Raw genomic sequence first — 17,571 nt, 5'->3', positions numbered from 1 at the left:
CATAGTCTGTTTAATGTTTCATTTTTTATGACTCAGATAATTTCAACCCAGCCTAACAGAAAATAGAACTTGAACAAGTCACGTTACCGCTCCCAGTTGTTTTTTCTCTTTTACTTTTTGTTGTGTTAGTTAACGTGAAAATGGAAAAAAAAAAAAGATGAAGTGTGTGCTCATATTACTCCTCTGCTGTCATGTTGGATCTCCAGGTAAGATCACATTTCAAGTATTTCTTTATACAATATTCCTCTTGACTTATAGCAAATTGAATTGCAAGAAACCTGGTTTTTTAGTTTTACTTTGAGCTGTCACGATTTTATTCATTTGGTGTTGCAGAGTGTCAACAACTGACATGGACGGCAAATACCACCTAACTCATGAAAAAGGCACAGGGAGATATTTAAGCATATAGAAAAGGGATTTTAGATCAGCAGCTGTGGCTATGCTTTTACAGATGTGTTGTTCAAAGAATTCTTTCAATTTCCATAAAACACCATCCTAGTGTTTTAACAGCTGATAGGAAAACACTACAGAGCGTTATTAAATCAGTACAGAACATTATACCCACACAGCTAGCTTCTCTAAGTGACATATACAAAACTGAACTTTCAATAGGAGCTGTAAAACTTAAGTTAAGTACAATTTATTCTCCTGTTGATATTGAACATACTTTGATTTTTACACTTTATTTACACTTCGTAAGAATGAACTTATTCTGAAAGCAAATTACTTAAACTTGTATCTTCTATTTTGTCTTTTTATCTTACACTGTCTTCTGCACCACTGACTGGAGTTTCATCATGACAGCAGCTGTATGTTAGTGCAATAACAATAAAAACATTCTGTTCTATTGTTAAGTTGACTGGTGGTGAAAGGAAGATGTGTGCACCCCTGAAATGTCACAGTAAGTCTCCGTTGGAGACATTAATGTTATCAGTGAATGCACTTTTGCTGTACCTGTGGATTTTAGACTGTGGAATGATTTTCTTTGTACTGCAATGTATGTTTGGAGTAGTGGGAATAAAGAGTTACAGAAGAGTTATTAGCAGAAATTTAAGTTTGACTACAAGTACTTCATCATTGAGTAGGTTCTCAGTGTCTTTTCACCCTAATACTTTTAAAGACAACGCCGAATCTGAAACAATTTCTAGTTCATATTTAACCCTCTTAAATTATACAAAAAGTATATAATAGGAATGCCTCCTAATTCAAAATCTTCCTAATTTTACAGTAAAACACTCCTTGAAGTATTTCATCACTGAAAGCCCAGGAGCTCAGAGCATCCCAGAGTTTGTTGCTGTTGCATTTGTTGATGAAGTTCAGATAGGTGACTTCAACAGTAAGAGGAGCAAAACCAAAGAAAGACTGGATTAAATTCTTTGAGGATAATCCACAGCACCTGGAGTGGTATACATTACGATGTCTTAATAGACATCACTTCTTGAAGGCTACCATTGAGAGTTTGAGGCAACGTTTAAACCAAACTGAAGGTACGGATTTGTTAATCTTGTTACTGCTGAAATATTATAATGTTTTGTTTTAAACATCTTTTTTATTTTCTTTCTTTATATTTGCATTTGCGTTGTTTAATTATGGTAAAAGTGTAGTTTCAGGTATAAGCTGTTGTGGCATCTTACTAGTTTATTACAGCTACTGTTACTGTCTTTTTTTTACAGGTGTTCATATTTTGCAAAAGTTGGATGGCTGTGAATGGGATGATGAGACTGGAGAGGTTAATGGGTTCAATCAGTACGGTTATGATGGAGAAGATTTTCTAGCATTTGACCTGCAGACAATGACATGGATCACTGCAAAACCACATGCTGTCAGCACCAAAATGATATGGGATGCTGATAAATTTCTATCAGATAATGTAATTCTACCCATTGTCTGCAGAAAGCTCTTCTGCAAATACTTCTTTAAAAACTCAAGGCACTGATGAACTATGAAGTTTTTATTTGATTCTAATCGAGATGTAACAAAATCAAATTAATATGGGTTTATTGCTTCAAAGTTAGAATAAAATAAATTTAAATGAAGAATGTAACAGCTACCTCTAACTACTATCTCTTTGCAGTCCTACCTTCAGTGTCTCTCCTCCAGAAGTCTTCCCCCTTTCTGATCAGCTGCCACGCTACAGGTTTCTTCCCCAACAGAGGTATGATGTTTTGGAGGAAAGATGGAGAGGAGCTTCATGAAGGTGTGGATCCTGGAGAGATCCTCCCCAACAATGATGGGACCTTCCAGATGAGTGTTGATCTGAAACTTTCATCAGTGACACCTAAAGACTGGCAGAGGTACGACTGTGTGTTTCAGCTCTCTGGTGTGAACGAGGACATCGTAACAAAACTGCACAAAACAGTGATCAGGACCAACTGGGGTAAGACAGGATCCTGCAGGGTTTATGAAACTGCAGTATAATGTTCTCAAGCTGTTAACTAAACATTTATTCTTTTCTTACTCTCATGCCTACTGTTACTGCTGATACATAAACATAAGTCTATACAAGTTCAGTATATGTTTGGGTTAAAATGGGTTTTAATGGTTGGATTAAGTAATGAAGTACCACATGCAATATAATGCATCACAAGAAGTTTACTCAAACTAATGTTTGAGTAATCTGTAATGACTGAATAGTAATGGTTTTGTGTCATTTATTGTTTCGCACATACCAGGTCGTTCCTCACTCAGTCCTTGGTATCGGCACAGTTTTCTGTTTAATATTATAAAATTGTGCCATGTGTTGTTAAACAGAGAAGCCCACTGACGCTGTGACCTTCATCAGTGCTGCAGTGGTTGTTCTAACTGTCACCATCATCACAGCTGTGGCATTTGTAACTTACAAAAAGAAGAAAGGTGAGAAATCTGAAAGCGGGAAATATTGAGTTTAGTTTTTAACCTTCTTATTATGTTATGGGTCAATTTGAGTCATTCCAGTTTTTGTGTTGACCAAAGTACTAGTCATCCTTTCTTTTTCTTCATGAAAGTTTATGACTTTTCCTTATCTGGGGTCATGAACTGGTGTGTAAAATATGGACACTTTGATGTGTCCTGGAATGTCTCTGCAGTGTTTCTATACAAAGATGATGTTACGGGTCATTTTGACCTGCACACTTTTATGTAAGTAAAAAGTTGTTCAGTTTCAAAATAAACATTTCTCTTTGATGTATCTTGTTTTGACTGCCTCTGAATATACATTCAAAACCAGATGTGTTTGCGAGAAACTTTCTCTCCCCTATTCTTGTCACTGTTTTCATGTCATTTCAACACATCAAAAATGAGCTCTAGAAGGTTGATGGCTGAAGAAGCTTTATCACTGCTTTTCAATATATAGGATAGTGATGAAGAAGAAGATGTTTCAGAGACTGAGGATCTTTCAGAGGCCGAGGACAATGTTATTGATGATCCAGACTGCCAATTTTCAGACGAGGAGGAGGATTCTAGAATAGAATAGAATAGAATAGAATAGAATAGAATAGAATAATCCTTTAATTGTCCCACAAGGGGAAATTTGGTTGTAACAGCAGCCAGAAAGACACATATACAAACAAACAGTACACAGGACACAGAACAGAAACACAATTTTTCTTACATATTTACATTAAGGACAATGGTTACTATAAACAGAGTACTGTACAGTTATTAAATTAAATATAAATAACTACAGATAAGAGGCAAACCAGGTTGTAGTGCGAATCGGTTGATTAACTTATTGCAGTTACAGCACTGATGTAAACATTGTGGAATAAGGGAAATATTTTACTGCTACTTATGCTTATTATCATTATCATTGCATTAATTAACTTTGCATTAAGTCATGATCATTGCATTAAACCATATAATAATCACTTCATTGAAGCAGTTATTGAAGCTGCTGACATTACATTAAAGTCTGTATTACAGGTGTTATCATAATCACATAATAATCTCTCATTGCAGGCGCAACTGTAATCATGTTATACACATTGCAATTCTGTGCTTATTAATGAGTTGTGGCTCAGTCAATTAATTAAAAGGATATAAGCTCCGTTGGGCGTGAATGTCCCGGCGAAACATGGAGTAAGTGACTTGGAGCTATGGAAGGTTCAATGCATGCACGCCTACAAAACACATATAATACATATAATCAAGAAGCAGGCTTGAGTGAAGGCCTGAATGTATTCAGCTTCTTGTCGCATTTGAGTTTGCCCGATTACAGGTGACAGAGGAGGTGGCCAGATGACTACCATCCCCAAGGACCATCTGGAGGATGCAGCGAGTGGCCTTATATGGAAAATGTGATAGAGACAGGAACTTCTATGTCTATTTTAGCTTATGAAAATGAATATTTACTGTATCTGACATATCACAATCTTTGTAAATGCATGAGGGGGCGTTAACCAACCCTGACGTTATAAAAGCAATCTGAAGTGTATTTTTTTGGGCGGAGTTCTACAACTGATGTTTGGCAGTGTACCTCCCGCATGTGTATTCAATAAACTCTTCCGTTTGATTGCATCCTTCTGGGCCTTTGGTATTTTGTTTTGGATCTCAGTATTTCGAATCGGGACAGTTTTGGTGCCGTGACCCGGATATCTGAGTCCATTGACCCGTTCTGAGGTTCTGGTGGAGAAAACAGAGGCCAGAGGTGGTCAAACAGGCAGACGGGACCCAGTGGTTCGGCTGAGTGTTCAGGGCCCTGACAAAAAGGTAGGCACAGCCTGTTAAATCAAAATGTGCTGATTGAAATATTATATTCTAAATTTACTCAGCTAAATTACTGATGGATGTCTGTTTGAGTAATTGTTGAGAAATTGAAGCTTCATAAGATGTTGAAAAGGTCAAGCTTGATGTTCTTATGATAAAAGTGAGAAAGACAATAAGGTGTCTTTAGAATATTGAAGGTGAAATAAGTTAATATATTGAAGGTGAAATAACTTAACATATTGAAGGTGATTGAAGGTGAAATAACTTTAAAGTTCAGGGTGGAGACCCCCCTATCGGAGACGTCCTTTAGAGCCCGCTAAGGTTGCGGTCACTCCAGACTGACCATCTGCTGATGACTTGGGACCATCAGTATTAAAATTGGTTATGATCAGAGGATCATGTCGGTATAAAGTTATTGTTTCATAGAGAAAGTAATCTTGGACATAGAGGTCCGACAAACAAACCTTGGGTTGTGCAAGGTTTTCTCATGTGAGGCAGAATTTCAGGAAGCCAAGTGTTTGATAGGTTTTCTGAGAAAGTAATGTTGAGAAGAATAAATGTTGACATTACTGAGTTAATGTTGATAAATGTCAGTGGATCTGCTGTGGTCCTGTAAAGAAACATTGCTGGTTGTGAGAAGTATTGAGTGAATATTTCTGAGTTTACTCTGAGTCAGTGCAGGTGTCAAGGTTGACTGATTTGACACTGAATATTGCGTGTATCACTGCCTGGCAGATACCCAGGTTTTGAAATAGTGTCGGATCCCGTGATTTTCAGGTGATGAATTGCCTGACAATAGGAGTCAGAAAAGGACTTTTTGATGCTATATTTTGTGTGATTTGAGAAAGATTGTGTTCGAATCGACACACACACACATTCATTGCAGCTGTTGGGTGTGAACAACTTCCTCTTTTAATTTTAAACTGCGACACGTGTTTATTGAACTAGAACTTCAGCAGTGAATGAGACAGGATTTAGAATTTCAGAAAAGAGAGTCAGAAACGGTTTTGTGGCTCTTGGTAAAACTGATTTTGAAGGAAAAATCAGTGTTTATTGTGCTGAAGTAACAGATCCGGCGTGGTCTGAAGTGTAGAATCAGCTGGGTGTACAGCGTTGTTGATATTAACAGATCCGGCGTGGTCTGAAGTGCGTTGGTTTGAATGTTGATAAATGATCCAGGAAGAATTGCCCTGGGTCTGTCTCTGTGTGTGTGTGAGCTGTTGAGTAACAGCCTACGCAGTTAGAATTGGGTGCTGGTTACTTCCTCTTTTCAGTTTCGAAAAAGAAGAGTTTTGGTTTCACTTTAAAGTTTGATTACGTATTACTGGGTGAAACATGGTTTCACTTGTGATTAGGGAAATAATATGCTTACTTTTGGGTCTATGAAAATTGAATTACAGTGGGTGATCTCTGTGACAACATACAGTGTTGAGATACTGGATGTTTAATTGAAGATAGTGGATCTTGACGTTTTGTTTTTATTGATTTAAAACCAGTAGAGAGTTTATATTTGCTCAGTCTTTTGACTGCCTGAGCTGACTTCCTCTTTCTCAGTGAACAGCTGTATGCAGCTGAATTAAAGGACTGAGAGAGCAGAGGGAGTGATTTTCAAGCTTTGTGCGTGTTTACACCAAAAGTGGCTGGTTTGGTGCATTCATGAGGTGAATGCAAGATTAACATTGTTGAGCTGATAATTGTGGTTGGCTTGGTGCATACTTCAGGTGAATCCAGTATTGACATTGCTGGGTTGACTATTGTGTTTCACCCTAGAGTGAAAACAGAAACTGAAGCAGCTGAATGAAGACACACTGGGCCAGTAAGTGAACAGGAAGACCAGTGCAGAGATGAAAACATTGAAAGAGAACCACAGTGAGTGTTGCAAATGGATGATCATGTGCCGAGGAATATCCGGTTGGATGAAAGAGGATGTAAAGAGCATCCTAAAGTCTTTGCAAGATTTGCAACAGGAAAATAAGAAACTAGAGGGACAGATACAGACTCTGTCTATAAACAAAGAGGAACTGGAGCTCCTGAATGATGTACCATATGACACAGTGGAGAATCAACTAGCCGAGGCAGTCAGGAGAACTACATGACTGTACCAAGAAAGCTGAAGCTGAAGAAAAGTCGGAGAGACCTGGAGACTTGAAGGGGCAACAGTCAGCTCAGAGAGCAGAAGAAATTGCACTGAGCAGGGCCCTGAGACGGGCTAAAGAAAAGAGAGCGAAGACATACACAGATTCAGCTTATGCATTTGGGGCAGCACACGTGGAGCCCACTCAATGGAAGAGAGCAGGCTTCAGAGCGGCAACAAATGCTCACATTTCAAAGAAGAAAGAAATGGGAGGACTGGAAAAGGTCCTGGATGACCCAAACGAGGTCAGTATCATAAAATGCAAAGGATACTCTCAAGCAACCACATTGGTGGCACAAGGGAACCAGAAAGCAGATGAGGCTGCCAAGTAAGCAGCAGGCTAAAAAGGAAAGCCACAAATGGTGAGATGCCGGGGTAAAAAGAGTGAGTTCGGACGAGGAAGTCCGAGAAAAGGACACCTTGAGTTGAGCAAGGTGTTTAACTGACTCAGGATTTCAGAGAATCGAGTCAGCTGTGATCTTGAGTTCTAATGGTAAATTGATTTTAAAGGAAAATCAATGTTTACCATGTTGAAGTAATTAATGAAAATATTACTAGATGTGCTGTGATACAAGTGAAGAATAAGTTGTGTACATGGGGATACACAATTGTGTTGATATTGATGGATCGGCTGCAGTCCATGTGATAAGTTAATACTGGGTGCATTGAGACAAGAAACTGTTTTAAATCAGCACTGGCGGCAGTGATATACATGTGCTGAAGATTACTGGACCAAGCGAGGTCCATTTGATGAAGTCCTTGGGCAGATAAATGACAGAAACAGTTTTTGAATCTTGTGTGAGAATTTTGAAGCACTGGGATTGAGTTTTCTCCATGCTTGGTGCGCTGTGTGGACTTATATGACGGTTATAAGTCCAAAGTTTATGCCTTGGAGGCCAAGAGTTGTGTGAAGAGAAGAACATGACTTAGAAAAGGACATTTATGGTCAGATTTTGTCTAAGATGGGGAGAATTGTCCGATATGGGTTTATTTTTCTTCTCTTGTAAAAGGACAGACGCAGTTACTGGGTGTTGTCTACTACCTCTATTGTTTTTTGTTTTTATTTTAATAGAGGGAGTTTTATTAAACATGGACATGTCTAGAATTGGGCACTTTAAAATGGTAACAGTGCACTTATAAATCCTGTCAGGTGATTTTGTTTTGTGTTTTGATGAGCTAATAATCAGCTCTCTTTTTCTCATTTTTGTTCTAAGCAGGCCTGGAAGAGTGAATAACAGCGCTGTAAAAAATTTCCGGACAGACAAATATAAGGTGACTTTTCCAGATTACAATGGGTGGAGGAAAGGCTACCTGTGGGGACCTGATCAGATTGAAAGTCCCTGTCTAAAAGGATTGTAGCGACTCAATCCAGTCCAAAAGCATAAAGAACTAGTTTCCATTTTGTGTGTGCTGTGAGAGTGATTAGAGGTTTCAATGGTTTTTCTTTGACTTGCTCTTTCTGATTATGAACAGCATGTCCAAAATACTTGTATGAAAGCATATTTTGAGTGATTTTAACTGTGTGAATGCTGTCAGTATTTGATTTGAGTGATTCTGTGTGATTGGTACCAAATAATAAATAAGTAGAATGACTTAGAGTGCGTGAACAGACGAAGTCTGAGAGAAAAGTGTGTGTGGGACAACGAAGTTCAGGGAAGGATGCAAAATGCTGAGGAAACTATTGTGTGGATGATGTTACAAAATTGGGCTGAAAGAATGGTGATATGTGTGTGAAAACAAACAACAAAAACTGTTAATTGTCCTGAGGTCTGAAAGAGATCCGCTAAGCACGCTGAAGAGTTTGATGTGAATGCTTGCAAATGCAAAGAGCTTAGTATATTTAAGTATGTGTGCGTGTACTGAGGGTACATTCTTTTTAGATCAACACTTAGCAGAATTATAGAGGGTTTAGACTGTAAATGTATTAAAAAACAAAACAAAAAGAGTTTGATTAGCCTGTAGAAACAGGAAAGAGTAACAGGAAGTATGTGTGTGACAGGCACTGCATGCCCATAAAAGGGAAGCTCACGGTGACAAGTGTGCACCCAGAGAAGAGAGAGAGAGTTAACTCTGGGCAGATGAAGCAAAGGGAGGTTTTAAGATAAAAAATGAATATGATACTAATTATATGCTTTAGTGTGTCAATACAGGTGGACTTCTCTCAACATGGAACCTTGAGTAAACCGGTAAAAAGGATAGATTAACATTGGGAAAATAAGCCAGTCTTTGGCTGAAATTTTATAGCTTGACCTATCACTTTGTCCCCAAACTGAGAAGAACCTAAAAGGACAGTCAATCTCCTGATGAAGACCGACAGAACATCGTGGACTTGAAGAATTAACTGAAGCTAAAAGACAGTGCAAGCGAAAGCAGTAACACTGACGACGACTGATGAGTCCAGCAGTATGAAAGAAAGCACGTGATGCAACATGCAGGCTGGTGAAGAACAGTGTGATGTGTCTGCTTGAAGGCACTGACTCTCATATTTGCTATGCTTGGAGCAATCTTGGAAGAGAAGACTGAAAAGATGAATGGAGAAGAAAACAGAGCAAATGAAAATAAGACTGAAGGAAGAAGAATACTGAAAGATCAAAACAGAGAAGAAACAGACTGTGTTTGCTGGAACTTTGAAGCCCGAACAGGACACTGTGAATGAAAAGGACCAGTGAGAGATGAAGCTGGACGAGTTTGACTGCGAGAATACAGGATATGATTGGATTGAAATTGAAGCCTGAACTCATGATGGTTTAGGGATGTCCACCACATCACAACAAAGAGGTAAACACGAATAGAAAACACACATGCACAAATTGTTACATGTGAAATTATTTGTGAAATGAATCAGAAGTGAGATAGTTTGAATCTAAAGCTCAGTGAAGAGATGCATAAATTAAATATGAATACATAAAAATGCAATGAAGAGCACAAATAGGATGCAATGAAGATGCAGCTTACACTTAATTAACATGAAATGTAACGAGGAAGAACACGCTTACATTCATATTCATGACATAAACATGACATAACTGGTATTTGTGGCAGGAAAGAGAGAAAAGTGGGTCGTTTAAACACTCGTGATAATAATGAAAATGTCTTAGTTTGTTATTTTCAGGAGTAAAGCAGACCTGGACCAGTTCTCCAGATGCCGCAGTCGGAAGGAAATTGTAGGTTAACATCAATGGATAAGTTAAGGCAAGTTTCTGGTTGAATTGTTCACAGCATGATGTGTCCATGAACCTGAAAAGCAAGCCCTAACACCTGGCTGAAGACCAGGAGGGTGGTCATTTAAAGTGGGAAATCAAAGTTTGGGTTAGTAATTCGGGGAAAGAGAAAAACTGACTGCTTAAGTGGAGAATTGTCAAGGAGTCTGAAATACTGCAAAGAAACATATGCAAAACCACACATACAAATAGAGAATGCATTAACCTTACAAAGACAAGCTCATGAGGAGTAATGCATAGACATTGATTAAACCTGGCTAAGAACACAAGCATATGCAATGAAGATCAGCTTGCTACTTGTATGAGTGAGAGAATGGTGTGAATGTTTAATAAAATACATTCAAAGCTTGAAGTTGAGGGATAGCTCAGGGAAGTTCGATGACAAGGGAGTGATGTATGTGTAAAGGAAAATGTCTCCAGCTTGGGAAAGGGGGAAACTGCAGATCACCCGAGGCCCTGGATGGATACAAAATGAAATATGAATAAAATATTATAATGGACTAGTGTATATTAGTAGTATAGTAGTATATTGTAATGTACTGATACATTTGGGTGTGACCAACCCCAAGCATGAAGTGTTCTCAGGTGGAAGCTGGCAACTTACTACTGGCAACGGCTCTGTTCATCATGCTATCCGCACTGGAAGACGGCAGAAAACACTACACGAGCCGAGAAGAGAGATGGACACATGACAACTCACATCTAACGCACATGACATAAGCACATCAGTACATCTAACCATATATGTTAAACACGCTGGACCTTACAAAGCATTCTGCATACTGATGAAAGCACTGAACGGGACAACTGTAATAATTGTGTACACAGAGTGCTTATTACGAAGTGTGTTCTGGTCGACCACCTCGAACACCTGAGGTTGTTGTTTCATTCCCTGTGCCAGAGGACTGCTGGAGAAGGTAATAACGAGGGCCGTGGCGCTGAATCGGTGACTTGGGTGGCCATGATGCCACTGATGGGCGTGGAGGTGGCCGACTGGGAGGAGGAGTGACTCAACGGAGTGTGGTGACCCTGTTTGTGAACAGGGTCAAGAGAGGGAGTGTGGAATAAGGGAAATATTTTACTGCTACTTATGCTTATTATCATTATCATTGCATTAATTAACTTTGCATTAAGTCATGATCATTGCATTAAACCATATAATAATCACTTCATTGAAGCAGTTATTGAAGCTGCTGACATTACATTAAAGTCTTTATTACAGGTGTTATCATAATCACATAATAATCTCTCATTGCAGGCGCAACTGTAATCATGTTATACACATTGCAATTCTGTGCTTATTAATGAGTTGTGGCTCAGTCAATTAATTAAAAGGATATAAGCTCCGTTGGGCGTGAATGAAATTTTTGGGCGGAGTTCTACAACTGATGTTTGGCAGTTCGTACCTCCCCGCATGTGTATTCAATAAACTCTTCCGTTTGATTGCATCCTTCTGGGCCTTTGGTATTTTGTTTTGGATCTCAGTATTTCGAATCGGGACAACATCTATGATTGTTGGGAGCAGTTCTGATTGTACAGTCTGACAGCTGCAGGGAGGAAGGAGCTGCGGAAACGCTCCTTCATGCATCTAGGATGCAGCAATCTCTCACTGAAGGAGCTCTGCAGTTCAGCAACATTTACATGCATGGGGTGGGAGCATAGCTGGACTGGCCATCGGGCATACCGGGCATTTGCCCGGTGGGCCGCTGGCGATTTTTTGTTTTTATGGGCCGATGGATTTTTTATTTTTTTTTTTTTTTTTTAGGAAGGGTATATATAATGAAAGGTGTTGGATTGGCCAATTGGTCATGATCGACTCTGGGCTGGACCAATTACAGCCGAGGAGGCCGAATGCACCCTCCCCTTGTTCAGCAATCTTATAGACGAACTAAAGAAAATGGAGAACAAAAAAGGAAAGGAGGTGTTTATGAAAATATCACTAAATCTGTCATTTATTAATTTTAATATTAATTAATGATCATGTCTCACCTCTAGTGTTCTTGGTCTTAATTTAGGGTTTCTACCATGTGTTGTAGATAGTTCAGGAGGTTAACTCGACCAAGCAGTCTTTTGTTTCCGCTATGTACTGTTTAAAATCCAGAATAGGGAGGATGGTGTAGGTTTAAGTTTATTAGATTGATACATATATACCAACAAGGCAGTGTACATCAAAGCAGTTGTTTTCATGCAAAGGCTTTATGGTTTTTCCTATAGCGATTGACAGATGACGTGACTTTCGCGCATTGCATGCCAGGAACTCGTGGCAAAACAATCCAAATACCGCATCAAATGCAAGCATTTGCAGCACCGCAAAAACGTTCATTCTCCGGTTCCAATACCTTCTTGGTTTTCTTTGCCGCACAAAAAAGGAATGTACAAAACTAAGGAGAACAATGCCGGACCATACAAAGACAGACTCGACGAAAAGGCAAAGAAAAGATACGAGGAAAAATCAAAGGAGTGAGAGGGTCAGACCCTTACGAGCACACAAAGTGGACAAAAGACGTTAGCGTGCTGCCCAACTTTAACCACGCTCAGATTTATAATTATATGGATCTTGGAGTGAGTGCATACACTCATGAAGTTTTTAGTAACTTCAGGTCACTGCAACAAGCCCGGGTACAGTTTACCGACGGATGGGTACAGGACCTTGAAATGCACCGTGTAGAACGAAAGACCATGTACAAACAAAGGTAAGTTTACCAGTCTCACAAATCGTCTTCATAAATACACAATCGTTAACCGTTTATTAATATAACCTTTGAGCTCAACGGTAATTAATTAGTAGTGGAAATAATTTCTGGTGACAATAATATTGTATGTTGTAATCGCACTGGACAATTAGTGATACAAAACAACTGTTTTATCCTGTGAATAAAAGTATATGTTTTTGTCAATGTACCCTGGTAATAACAGAAGCGAAACGCAATATTATATACAATAAATAAAGAAGCATAGCGTGACAATTTCTGTTCAGCGCCAGACTTGCTTGTAACCTATATCACCAATTATGTTAAGAAAAATGACGTATTAAGTACTACAAAACACTGACCTTTGTGGGAATGCTTGGAGCAGACTAACATGTGAGCTGGAGTGTTCTGAGACGTTATATTTGGTATATCTAGACCATCCGTTGGCTCTTACTTGAAACATGGCTTAAAAAATTTCTCTTCAACGACATAATCCGATAAAAAAACCCGATCTCTTTACCCGTCGGCTTCCCGTGGCTGTCATGCGACCGGCTATTGCAGTTAATAATACAACAGCTTCTTGCCATTTTTTGGGTTTCTTTTTATCGCTGTGTAACTGAGTTCAATTGAAAGCCTGCGTGCGCTAGTACCTCTTGCCTCAAGTTCCCAGAATCCTTTGCGGTTTTACCCCTGAATGACGTCACATTTTCAATCTCTATCCTGGTGGGCCGGTCTCTAGTCAAAATGCCCGGGCCGATTTTTTGTCCCAGTCCAGCCCTGGGTGGGAGACTCTGTCCATCGGAGATGTTATTTTGGCCAGAGTCCTTCTGTCTCCCACCACCTGCACTGGGTCCAGGGTGCATCCCAGAACAGAGCTGGCCTTTCCGAGGGGGTTTGTGCCGCCATCTCTACATAAAATGAAAACCAAGGAATGCAGCAATCATCATCCACAGGGATGTTATCTTCTAATGTCATCAAAATGACTCCTGGTCCTAAAAGATTTGCCATCACACGAGTTGATGATATTCAATCCACATTTCAACTCTTCATATCCCCTCCAATAGAAAGATTATACTGGACATGACTAACTTGGAGGGGAGGCATATATTTCAAGAGAAATGGAAGCCACTGGATCAGACTGACTTGCATGCTTATATTGGAATACTGATATTAGCTGAAGTATACAGGTCCAAGGGAGAAGCAACTGCAAGTCTATGGAATGAAGAGAATGGAAGGCCAATCTTTCGAGCAACAATGTCTTTGGAGACATTTCTCAAGATATCTCCTGTGATCAGATTTGACAACCGTGAAATCAGAGCTGGTCGACGTGAAAGAGACAAACTTGCTGCAATCAGAGATGTATGGGATAAATGGGTGGAAATTCTACCTTGTTGTACAACCCTGGTCCCCCATCAACGTTACTATTGATGAGTGCCTTGTCCCATTCAGGGGTCACTGTCGATTCCAACATTATATGCCCAACGAGGCGGCCAAGTATGGCATCAAAATATGAGCAGCCTGTGATGCAAAATCTAGCTATGCATGGAAGATGCAAGTGTACAGTGGAAAGCTACCTGGAAGAGCATCTGAGAAGAATCAGGGGATGCGTGTGATGCTGCAGATGAGTGAAGGACTGCAAGGGCATAACATCACCTGTGACAATTTCTTTACATCCTACTGGCTTGGAGAGGAACTTCAGAAGAGAAAGCTGACTATGTTGGGAACAATCAGAAGAAATAAGCCAGAACTTCCCAGTGAAACTCTGAATATGCAGGGAAGATCTCTGCATTCCTCAATATTTGTTTTCACTGAGAAAGCAACAGTTGTTTCATACTGAACAAGGAAAAACAAGAATGTTCTTGCAATGAGCACAATGCACACAGATACATTTCTGAGCCTAAGAGAAGGCAAAAAAGCCACAAATGATCCTAGACTACAACTCCACCAAAGGAGGAGTAGACAATCTTGACAAAGTCACAGCAACATACAGCTGCCAGCGCAAGACAGCTCGTTGGCCCTCGGTAATTTTCTACAACATTTTGGATGTGTCTGCTTACAATGCCTATGTCCTGGGGACTGAAATCAACCAACATTGGAATGTGGGTAAATGGTACCGACATCGGCTTTTCCTGGAAGAACTGGGAAAAAGTCTTGTCACTTATGCGTGTCAGACCAGCTCGACCCCCAGCAGCAGCTGTCATTGAAAAGGTCAAGTGTGCACCATCCAACCAATCTGCAGTCGATCCAGTGGATACAGGTGTAAAGCAACGGAAAAGATGCCAGCTCTGTCCCTCACAAGAAGACATTAAAACAAGCACTTTTTGTGAGTAATGCAAGAAGTACATCTGCAGAAAGCACACAGTTACATTCTGCCATCATGTGGACAAAAATGAAAATGTATAACATTGAAAAACGGAGAAAATCAGGCAAGTTGAAAAGAAATTTGTTTGTAAACAAGGAAAAACTTGTACTAAATTGTTCTTAAAAATAGTTATTGAAATTCAAACTGTTGTGTATGTCTGTGTTCTAAATGTTTATCTAATGGATAAATAAATAAATAAATGAATAAATAAAGTTGCTATTGTTTTATTGCAGTTTTTTGACAATTCTGAGTGCATGTACACAGTACGGATCAAAATGACCCGTAACATAATCAATGTGATTTTTTTTTTCTTAATTTGTGCAATTAAGAAAAAACAAAAAAAGCGGCAACTGATTTTTTTTGTGAAAACAAAGTATAGATTTTTTTTTTACTTATATGATGATGCTCTGCTCACTTGAATATCACTGATTTCTCACTTTCATAGATGAGACGCAGGGTCATGTATTCAAACAGAAACCGAAAATCACTTCAAATTATCTCCTTGAAATGGATAAAATATTTATAAACTGGGTTATTTTTTTTTTAATCTTCCAGCTCCTGGTGATAGCTCTGAGCAGTCTGAGAGACTAAATTCACAAAGTTGACTGTCCTGCAAAGAGGTCTTCACTTCACTGTCTGTGTGACTTTCCTCAAGCTACTGCAGTTTATTCCATAGTTCAAAGACATATGTTAAAAACACCAGTAAATAAAACATAGGTAATGATCACAATTTGCATATCACTGGCAACAGGCTGCTTCACTTACTGTAAATTAGTGCACAGTGATATATTTGTATCTTGCTCCTGTGTGTACCTGTTTAATACATTTGTGATTTTATTCTGCTTCAGTATGTAATCCCTGTATCGATGCAGTGGTATCACAAGTCTGTGACAAAGCAAAAGTAAATGTTTCAAATTAGTTGTGCATCAATGACAGTTTGTTAAACCTGAAGAGTGTGATTTTACTGAGACACTGGCAGTGTACAAAGCATCTGTTTTTTTCTAAATGACACCAAAACATCTGAAAAATGAAAGCAACAGACTCTGATTTGGAAATAAAATGTTGTGAGTTTATTATTTTATTCTTCTGTAAAAATAACTAACCCCCTGCATTTGATTTGGGAGGTCACACAACTTTTTTCTTTGACCACCTTTGGCAGCAATATTGTGTGCACAAACTACTCTAACAACAAACTCACCATGTATGTTGTACCGTTTTCATGACTTCTGTACATACTGATGACCATTTTAGCAAAAAAATTCATCACTCCATCAGACCTGTTGCGACAGATTTGTGATCCATTGCTTGTATAAATTGAGAGCAAACCTTCCACTGAGACATTGATGAGGCTTCAGTAAACAGTGGATGGATCAGCTAAAGGGCCAAATGTGTCTCAGGTTCGGTGTCTAGTCTCTGTTGGACCTTTTTTAAATCACAAAAATATTTGTGCTAAATCCATTTTAAATATCCAGTGTTATTACATATTTAAATATTGTTTGCTTATACACACATAAGCATTCTGACATGAAGATCACACTATATTTACTGGCTCACGTCACTGTGACGAATGCAAGAATCAATGTACTTATGTTATTATTGTTATAATAGCTTTGCATGTTTTAGATCAGGGGTGTCAAACTCATTTTAGTTCAGGGGCCACATGGAGAAAAGTCTATTCTCAAGTGGGCCGGACTGATAAAATCATTGTATATGTAACTTAAAAACAACAACTTCAGATTGTTTTCTTTGTTTTAATACGATCAACATAAAAATAAAGCTAGAGCCTGTGGACAGTATGTTCAAAATAGTACAGGCACAACATAGCTATTAATCATAAAACACCTCAAGTTATTTGAAAATTCTGAGGACAAAGAACACACAAACACACAGTGCCTCAGTGATTCACAGAACTGTTTCACAGATAACAGAACTATGTCAGGGTGTCATTTCGCAGGCAGCAATGTAGATGAAAATAATGAAATCCTGTTCCCCAAACAAGTACAAGAACCACAGAATAGGTTAAATATATAAATCAACTATAATCAATTAGAAACAGTAGCACATCAACATAAAAACACATAAACATTAAGCTGGAGCCTGAGGACAGTGTGTCCAAAAGCACAACATAGCTATTAATTACAAAACACCTCAAGTTATTTGAAAATTCTGAGGACAAAGAACACACAAGCACACAGTGCCTCAGTGATTCACAGAAGTATATCACAGATCACAGAACTACTATCAGTGGGGTTGCATAGTTTATTTGACTCCTGATACCTGGCATCTTTTAGCTTTCACCAGCTCATCAATATCAGGCTTCACATCCTGAGCGGCAGCTATCTTCAGGATGTGATTCAAGTGCTTGTGCGTGAGCCTTGAGCGTAGTTTTGTTTTATTTATGCTCATTACAGAGAAAACTTGCTCACAAAGATATGTGGCTCCGAACATGCACAACAGTTTTGCAGTAAGGGCTGTCAAGTT

At 39.0% G+C, this 17,571-nt stretch overlaps 1 pseudogene; it reads left to right on the top strand.

The window, feature by feature from the left end:
- The first annotated feature begins 876 nt into the window (after window positions 1–876).
- On the top strand, window positions 877–2,061 carry LOC116330564 (annotated as a pseudogene).
- The last annotated feature ends 15,510 nt before the right edge of the window (window positions 2,062–17,571 follow it).

Source organism: Oreochromis aureus, unplaced genomic scaffold (genome assembly GCF_013358895.1).
Source record: "Oreochromis aureus strain Israel breed Guangdong unplaced genomic scaffold, ZZ_aureus HiC_scaffold_101, whole genome shotgun sequence".
Lineage (NCBI taxonomy): Eukaryota > Metazoa > Chordata > Actinopteri > Cichliformes > Cichlidae > Oreochromis > Oreochromis aureus.
The sequence above is the reverse complement of the archived record's forward strand: the minus strand, read 5'-3'. Positions and strand labels throughout refer to the sequence as shown.